The following is a 9,860-nucleotide window of genomic DNA, read 5'->3' as shown; positions in this document are numbered from 1 at the left end:
CTACCTACATTGGAACATAATTGACATTTGATCGATCGCACACACACGCATACGGGGATAAGTCACGACACTATCCAACTACTAGGACTATGATACTAGATCGTTGTTGTCATCACCGTTATGAAAGAACCCAATTATCATGCCTTTTGGTGTCTATAAATCACAACATGCCTTTGCTACTTAGCCTCTTGAGGCTACATCGATCTAAGACCCTTAACTTATGCAGCATGGATGCTAAAGTCTAAACGTTGCCCTATATTAACCTACGCATTTTATAGATTCGATTATAGTTTTATAATATCTTACTCATTTATCAATTAAAGGAATAACTCAACCAAACACGTAGTATACCCTGAAGTCTAAAATAACATTACCGCATCACTAGATGCATGCATAGTCGCACTCGAACGTGACCCTCAATCGAACATATGTACCTAGGAACTTACTCTATCTTATTTCGATCTTAGGTGTCCTTTATTGTCAATCGAAATTTGCATCCCAGAAAACTTGGAGAGCTTAAACAAGTTCTGACGATATCCTGCAACTTCACTATCATTCTAACTCCCAAAGGAAATCCTTGGATCCTCTTGTCGCTTGCAGGTTGAACTTTTTACTACTACAATCGCACTTGCACTGGCGAGGCGTCTCCGTAGCTGAATCTCCAGCAACTAAAACTTCTTACGCAGGTGTTAACGAGGATTTTTTTTCTTTATATGAACCTTACTAATCCATTATAGGGGTCCTTAGTTATCCTCACAGCTACCGATAACATCAAGATTAACTGGTCGCGTATGGATCAATAATTCGATTCACCAATCCTATTATGTATACTGTTGATACATTATTAAACTTTGGAAGGTATTACTACCTTTTTTAATGGACACATCCCTTTTTCAAACGATCGTTTCCTAGGCGTCTCTTGTCTTACTTATACACACCTCAAATAGTGATCCGTAAAGAAAACGCACTCACCTCTGTTGTCGCTTTTACTACCGTTAATCCTTGACATAGGATCACTAGATCCTTACTGTAGCTAACCCAAACTCTCTAAATCTAGTATATGTCTTGAATGGACCATCCTTTTTTACACAAAGGTATTCGATGCTCTTTATAGTGAACTAAGTGACCTAATGAATTTCTAGTCAAATGGATCCTATGCTGCAGGGATAAATCCTATATCCTTGAACACGGGAACCTATATGGTTTTCTTGGCCATCTGAGCCGAACATGGGGATTTGGTAACTCCTGGACTCTACCTAACGCTAAAAAGGAAAATTCAACCATTCGTTGAGAACCACTTTGAGAAACATATAATCCTATGGGTATTCTTGCAAAAGACTCTCTTCTTCTTTTACACGTTCTAATTAAACCGAAACGAATAACTTCCCACATATTTGTGTCACAACTCTCCTAGAATTTTGTCGTTGAAACCAAAAGTCAAACTTCCTTTTGCACTCTCGCTTCAGAGGTCGATTCTCCCCAACTTGGGTTTGACCCATCTTCGACTGCTACCCATCACCGATCCAAACTTGCTCTTCCAATGCTATATGTATCTCCTTTTGACTTTGAAGAAACTCATGTTTTTCATATCCAATGAACTTTGATATTTCCATCATAGTACTACTACTTGTATTCACCACAAGTGATCTCCTCGTATCACAGACCAAAACACTTCGAAGTTTTTCCAAGCACAACGTCGTCAAGAAATGCATCGATGTACATGTATAACTAAGGGTACAAGTGGATATAGCTAACTTAGTCGAAACATTAATAACAACGACGATTGTTGAATCTAATACCCTCCTATTGCTGTCTGGAACAATCGATTTATCGTCTTCCCATTGACCTTCTTGTAATGGTCATCTCAACCATTTTCGGAACACCGGGATACAAACACACCGAAGACACTCGAATGTGCCTTTTTAAGCTCTCTACAACGAATGACACTTCTCTAATTTCCCGAGCAAGAATCTATCGGTCTGAACCTATTGCCGATGGAGGTTCCTGGACCTACACATGTTCTTTTATCCTCCGATAGACCTTTAGTCCCATTTTTTTGATTCATTAACTCAACTTCCATTATGCACACACATTCCTTCCTAACCCGTCTTATGACATGGTATCTATCTCAGCTACAGTAACAAACTTAGCGATCATAACCTGATAACCTTTTGTTCTAAATAGATTCATAACCAGTTAAATTGTTGTCTCTATGAGACACAAACTGGTATAGAAGACACCTTCCTTCTCTTTTATTCTCCCTATATCAAAAGCTTGATCCTTCTTCCTTGGATTATGAGAGCTCGACATACAACCACACCATAACAAGTAGCAAATCTAGCCGCCAGTTACTTCGCCCCAACTAGGGCTACAATTCTTCTGTCGATCACCATGATCATCTCATTCTTAAATCTCGTGACTAAAGTTGGCTCTATGTCAGACAAAGTTCTTAGAACCCACTCTCTTAAGCAAATTTATTTTTTTCCGAACTCGATATTTTATTCCTACTTGGGCCCGAACTTAGATTCACTCTTCTAAACATCACTGTACAACAGGTAATGCCAACGCAAAGGAATTTTATAGTGTTAGCTACACTATCTACCAGTGCCTTAGTACCTTTGCGACTCTTCCTAATACAAGTGCGAGTCTTGTGCTTCGGGTAGTATAGGCCTCTACTACCTTTCACACCTACTCATGCGTGTCCCAAAAGTTTTCCCAAAGTTTCCATGTCACTTTCCAACACTACGCATGATGGCCACTAAAGATATATGCATGTGTCTTAACAAGCACATACAAAATATATTGTTAGAATCCAGTAGGATTTTGCATTTTTACCGATGCCCTACCGCAGGAATATACGCCCTATTAAGCATATATTAAATTTCCTAGACTCTCGTTCTAGGATTACTTCCATTTTACCCTACTACTTGCGGAGGAAGAACTTTTACTAATACTAACTAATTATTTGATGAATACGATTGCATGCCTCTAAAATCAAACAGTCCGTCGACTGAAAAATCTGGCACTACAACAGTTGGACTCAGACAAGAGTTGCGCAATAACGCTAAATCAGACAATCTGAAACTATTTAATTCTGGGAGCATGCAACTTATCGTATTTGTCACATAACTAATTAATATTAATATAGGTTCTAAGTAGCAATTGATAAGTAAATCCTTAGACTATAGGGCATCTTAAGTATCATGAAATTCTAACACACAATTACTGAAAAGATCCTTAGCCTACATGCTAGCATGCATTTCTACCATTTCATATATCAACAGACATAAAAAATATGGATATTTTGGGAATCATTTTCCTTTCTGAGCTCCGGCTGACTGTACGCACCATATTTTTTTGTTTGAATAAAGTTCTTTTTCTTAAAAAGATTTGTTAGGATATTCGGATCCTCGGTTTGAGTCTGGAATCACACGAATGTTCATCCAATTTTCTCAAACCAGGGCTCTGATACCAACTTGTTACGTCCCGATTTTCAATACAAAATTGTTCATTATATATATATATATATATATATATATATATATATATATATATATATATATATATATATATATATATATATATATATAACACAAATCCAAAAGCTCATCTTTATTAAAAGATCATTGTCATACATTTATTAAATATAAAAGAGAGTTTTATCGGATGTCTAAAAACATTATTAATTTCTTCGATGCGAGTACAGTCACGCTGGAGCCTTTCCATGATCAGAAGAACAACCTGAAAAATAGTTATTCAACAACTATAAGCTGAGGCTTAGTGAGTTTCTCAGGATACCATATATCACAATACATATACATGCATACAAACAATGACTCATGACCTATCGCCGATCCACCAATTGGTTCACGACCTTTCGCCGATCCACCAATAATATGTGTATCTAGACTTACGACCAACCTGCCATTTCGTCGTCAACACATGGGTCTATAGGCTCCCGACCTGTCGCCGTTCTGCCGTCAACCCCTAACTTAACCGTAATAACTTAAATATAATAACATTTAAACACATAGAGATTACACTTTCAACACTATTCTACTATTTCAAGTACAGTAACAATAAGCACATGGAGACTATACTTTCGGCTCTACTCAATAACTCGGGTATAAAATCATAAAGCACATAAATACTATATTTTTACTCTGCTAGCTCTCTATTCTAACATACATGGATATATATTGTAATACATAGTATAGTGAGATCACTCACCAGATATAATAGATGTATCCCTCCCTCTATTGCTTTCCAAGATATCCCTTCATTCCTTCTAAATTTACTTATTGATTATAGTAGACGTAAATGAATAGAAATTCACACATACATGTCGATATCTACCCTAATAAATAAAGATCTTTATGCCACATGTCATATTCTTATTCATTTTGCCACATGTAATTTTATGATTATTTTAAATTAATTTTTATTCCACATGTCATTTTATGATTTTTTTTCTATTTTATTAAATTCCACATATGATTTAAATCTAATAATAAATGCATATCAATTTCATTAATGGACTTTCCTTCTAATTTCAAAATTACTAAATTAAAGTTTCATTAATTTCCTTCATTTATTTATCTAAGTTATTTGTTTAAATTGAAAAGAGAAAAAAAAAACCCTTTAACTTTTATAATTTAATATAATTTTTTTAGTTTTCTTATAAGTTCAAACTTTTCAAATATTTTAAATTTTTTATTTAAATTTTCTTATAAATGAACCCATGTAATACATGGGTCTCACACCTAGTTTGTACTAAATTTGTGAAGCATGATAAAGCATGATAAGGATACCGCACATAAAATTTAATACAAATTTCTTCATCGTTTGACACCTACATACTTACGTTTTATTTCTTAATTGGTTTTTGGATATACTTATCCAAACAAATACACATACGTATTATTCTTATCTTAATTCAATGAATTCTCATCATATATATATATATATATATATACCTTAACTAATTAATATCTTTCTTTTATAAACTAACACCTGGTTTACATATGTTGCCACCATTTACATCCATAATGATTTAAAGTTATATAATCTTTATATATACTTGCATTTTGCCATTTTTACTTATTTATCTATATGATATATTCTTATCTTTAATATAGACATTTAGTATTTTTTTTTACTAAAATCCATTCATTTTAAAGATAGTATCGTACTTTTAACTTGTGCCGTTAGTATATATTATCTTTGGAGAATGATATAGAAAATGTATATATATAATACATATTGTTTAAAGTAATGCATAATATAAATATATATGAACGTTCACCTTAACTAATAATTTTCAAAATAATAAAAATCATCACTTATAAAATATATCGTCGACTAATTCTTTGTATATATTAATTTTGTGTTCCCTTAGAAACAATAACCACCGATCAGCCAACCACCAGCCACCGCTTTTTTGTTTCTGGATATTTCTACATTTTTCTTCCATTGGAGTCTATATCCCTCCGGCCTCATAAAGTCTTCCAGATCATTCCACCGTTCTGGTAATGAATCCGTCAACACCGTCCGATAATACCGTCGGCCGACCTTTTACTTTCACTTTTCTCATCGCCCTCCGCAGAAATCGATTACCTTTACAAATCGTTTGAGAATCAGCGACCCATCGACTTTTCTTTTCCCTTCTGTTCGTTTCCAATTGCTCGATCGGCTATCGGCTATGGGTATTGAACCCTAACCCTCCTTCTTTCAGTTGATTTTATTCTGCTTTTCTTGATTTAAATCAATTTGAGAATCGGCGACCCATCGACGTTTCTTTTCCCTTCTGTTCGTTTCCAATTGCTCAATCAACAATCGACTATGGGTATTGAACCCTAACCCTCCTTCTTTCAGTAGATTTTATCCAGCTTTTTTTGATTTAAATTAATATGGCTTAAAATTTGTGCTTTTATATGTTTTTTTTAGGTTTCAAATAATTCTCTCTACCATCGGCTACTTTTATCTACCGTATGCAACAGATATCAGTGAAGCAAGAGGTATTTTTTATTCATTAGGCTTTATTTTGATTTTTTTTTTTAAATTTTTTCTGCTTTCTTTCACCATCCACTTAACTTTTTATTGTTGTTGTTTACTTGATATACTATGAGCAGAAGGCGGAGCTTGATGAGGGTTTGATGGTGAAGGCTTTTAGAGATGAGGACACAGAATACATGAATAAGGTTACAAGTTTATCCCTTTTGTTTACTTAAATTTTCTTTATGTACATTAAATTTTCACACACATTTAGTTGTGTAAAATGAGAATATGATAAAGTAGAAAGATTGGAAATCCTCTGAAAATTTGATGGTAGATGACATTTTGAGAGATGTGCACTTCATCTCCTTTTCCCTGGATTGAATTGTTACTATTATCATACAAGTTATTCGAATTATAATGCTTTAAGGTTTTGTGAGTCATAATCAACCAATTTGGATATCCTTTTTTAATTCGTAACTATGTAGGTCACCAACACCTCAACGAAATGCTTGACACTGAACCTTATTTCTTATTTTTTATCTGAAAAACCCACAAAAAAGTCTCACAGAAATTGTTTTCCTGTTGCATATCTGAAAACATATAATGTTTGAAAAACACTGCATTCAGCAAATCAATTTCTGGAAATTTAACATGAATGAAGATATATTTGGAAATGATTTCATCAAGATGTTCAAACTGTCATATTAATTTCAAAAGAATATAGAAAAGGGTATTGATGCAAATCGATTTCTGGAAGGGATACACAACCTATAGGCTTTTTTTAATAAATATTGGTTTTATATGTTGAGTTTGTGTATTGACATTATGAGTTTGTATAGGGATTTGCCATTGGAAATGGGCTCACTAATCCAACAATTTGGTACAGGCCTTATACAGATTATGAGTTGGAGCTCTCCAATTAACATGAGGTTCGCTAAGAAAAAAAACCACATCCCTTTTCCCTTTTTTTTACATTGATGAAACCTTTTTTAGATTGTAGGTTGGAGATGGTTTGTGTGGTTTTCAGTAAAGTTTCAGTAATCTGATATAAATTTTTATAATGATTTTATTTTAAATTTATTCTTTTCAGTAATCTATTACTGATATAAATTTTTTTTGTGATATTAGTTTGCATTCATATTGGTTTGTATATTATATTCATATTGGTATGTATATTGCTTATTACCATTCATAGGTGTAGTTTCATATTTCATTTTGTACATAACCCAAACAATTTCACCTGGTTATGAACAGTATAAATTGTCATAATTGTTTTTTTAGTTTTATAATATTTGCGGTTGTTTCTTTTCAACTTTGAGGATGTTCCATTGTTCAAACTGCTTCTACACTACAGGAAAAATCAGATGATGTAGGCGAAGTGGTCCATCATCTATATCACAAATAATTTGATATTCCTATATATGTTGTTGGAACAAGCCTTGGTGCCAATATTTTGGTATAGCTTTTCAGGTTTTAGTACATAAAACTGTTTCTAACTAATATGGAATAATAAAGATTGATGACTTATAGTAAAAATAACTGATCTTGCAGGAGAAATATTATATAAAAAATTTCGTCTGAGGTTGGCATGGATTGTTGTTGCTGTTGGACTGAAGAGGAGGTAGGGGTAAAGTGGGAAGGACTGCAGGTGGGCTGGCTGTGTTTAAAGGGTTGCCTGGGTTTTATGTCTTCCGTTTTATTTGAATATTCTTGACTTGAGCTGGTTGTTTTTATACTGTGAATTGGATTCTGTTTTTCAGGTCAAAATCAAGAATTAGTTTATACGAACTCAGGGTTTGATTTTTCTCCTTGTAGGTAGGCTTATGTAAAGTTGGACACTATCTATTCATAACAGTAAATAACTGCATTTTTATAGATTTTACCGGTTATAAATGGATTGTTTATAATGTATTCCTAATTTACATTAGAAAGAACTTGAGACCATCAAAGTTAGCACCTAAAGAAAACACCAAGCAGGGGCAAAACGGTCAAAACAATAGAAAACACTTTAAAATGGTCAACACAGTATTCTGTATGTGATGTGTGTGTGTTTGTAGTATGTATCTACGTGCATCTGTGATATGTGTGTGTTTGTGGGATGTTTGGGTGTCCCTAAATTTATGTACAATTTCAAAGTCCTACTGATTAAATCTATTTTTATTCTTATTTGTTTTCAAGCAGTTGGAAATTTACAGATCAAAAACATACCCTCTGCCCCACGCGGAGCGTGGGTACACCCGCTAGGTATTATAATATATAAATACGAAATCTTACCGATTATATAATATGTTATTTTACGACCAATATAATAACCGTAGTCAATTATTATTGAAGATATGGAGGTTACACCAAGAAGTTTGTTGGGCTTTGACTGACCACACTCGCTTCGATTCATATTGAAGGCTTTGTGGTGATGGAGTCGGAGACGGCTGTTGATGGTGGTGGTGGTGGCCGACTACACATATGTGATGGGGGCTTCTTTGTGTTAAGAAGAAAATCAGGGTAAAGTACAAAATCGAACAAATTTTCCGGTATTGAGGCATCTGTGGCAAAAAAAATTCGACTTTGGGCATAACCGTTTTTTTGTGTGTAAAATTAGGGGTTTTATGTCAACAACCCTATGCAAAATGGTTCTTTTCTATGTGTTTTTATTCAATTTAACCGGTTTAACCGAGTTTTTCTAAAAATTAGTCGGTTCGTTCCGATTCAAAAATAGGCATAAAACCGATTATAGTTGAACCGCTCCCTTCCCCGGTTCCCGGTCCAACCGACCGGTTCAAATGGGTTTTTAAAACATTGGGAAAATGGCATTGGTGGAAAAATAAGGGAAGGGCAAGATGAGACGCACGAGGCCGCCATGACTGCACTGCTTCACCACACATGGCAGCTACCAAGTAGTGTGGTGCAATGTTTTAAAAACCGGTTTGAACCGGCCGATCGAAGCGGTTGGACCGGGAGCCGGGGAGGGGAGCGGTTCAACTACCATCAATTTTATGTCTATTTCTGAATCGGAATGAACCGGCCGGTTTTATAAAAAACCCGGTTGAATCGGTTAAATTGAATAAAAACACATAAAAAACAACCATTTTGCATAATCAACATTGGTGGTCCTTTTCACATTTATTTAGATTTCTCTAAATAAAAACATATCGTAAATGTTATTATTGTTTTTTAATGTGTTTGTATTAATCTGAAGTTATATTTTGTTTCGGTATTATACTTTATTTTCTTTTTGATATATGTGGATTGATGTAAAACTTATGATTATGTTTTATTTTAATGTATTTCGATTGATCTATAATTTGTTTTTATGTTTGTTTTCGATGTGTGAACTTATGAATATCGAATTCTTGATTTATGTATGTATGTATGTCTACGGAAATAGAAAAAAAATGAAAATCATAGAAAGCGGTTGACCCAGTGGTCAAACTGGTTGAACCGAAAACAGGTTACCGTACCGGTTCAACTAAAAAACCGATTTTTAAAACGTTGGTGTGGTGTTGCCTAGCAGACATGTGTGCCACCTAGGCACTATGCGCCTAAGTGGATATGTATCATACATAGATTTACAATTAAACTCATAATATAAGAAGCATATACTATTTATATTCACAAATTTTCATTTCTTATAATTCTCTTAACGAATTATATTTATAAAAAGAGTAAAATAAGTGTTATATTTTATGTAAGTAACACTTATTCATTAGTATTTATCAAAAAAAAAAAAAACAATTTTAAGTTACCATTTAACACCACACCATATATAATTGTAAAATACTTTGTGAAAGGTTTAAAAAAAATTATAATAAGGAAAAAGGAGGGAATTAAAACACCACTACCAGTGCCAGCCACTACTGAATGAC

General features: G+C 33.8%; 1 long non-coding RNA gene across 8 annotated transcripts; it reads left to right on the top strand.

The window, feature by feature from the left end:
- The first annotated feature begins 5,371 nt into the window (after window positions 1-5,371).
- On the top strand, window positions 5,372-9,298 carry LOC145115035 (uncharacterized). Of its 8 annotated transcripts, none has more exons than XR_013711402.1 (9): window positions 5,375-5,845; window positions 5,947-6,017; window positions 6,132-6,200; window positions 6,837-6,926; window positions 7,352-7,453; window positions 7,549-7,645; window positions 7,758-7,812; window positions 8,179-8,241; window positions 8,332-9,298. It is a non-coding gene; the product is annotated as an uncharacterized LOC145115035 (long non-coding RNA). The 8 variants fall into 8 exon arrangements; XR_013711405.1 differs by having other exon boundaries at window positions 8,176-8,241; XR_013711401.1 differs by having other exon boundaries at window positions 5,373-5,845; window positions 7,758-8,241.
- Window positions 9,299-9,860: the final 562 nt, after the last annotated feature.

The sequence above is a fragment of the Lactuca virosa genome, chromosome 5 (assembly GCF_052849685.1).
Source record: "Lactuca virosa cultivar CGN04683 chromosome 5, Lactuca_virosa_CGN04683_v6, whole genome shotgun sequence".
Classification (NCBI taxonomy): Eukaryota; Viridiplantae; Streptophyta; class Magnoliopsida; order Asterales; family Asteraceae; genus Lactuca; species Lactuca virosa.
This window is presented reverse-complemented; position numbering and strand designations above follow the sequence as displayed.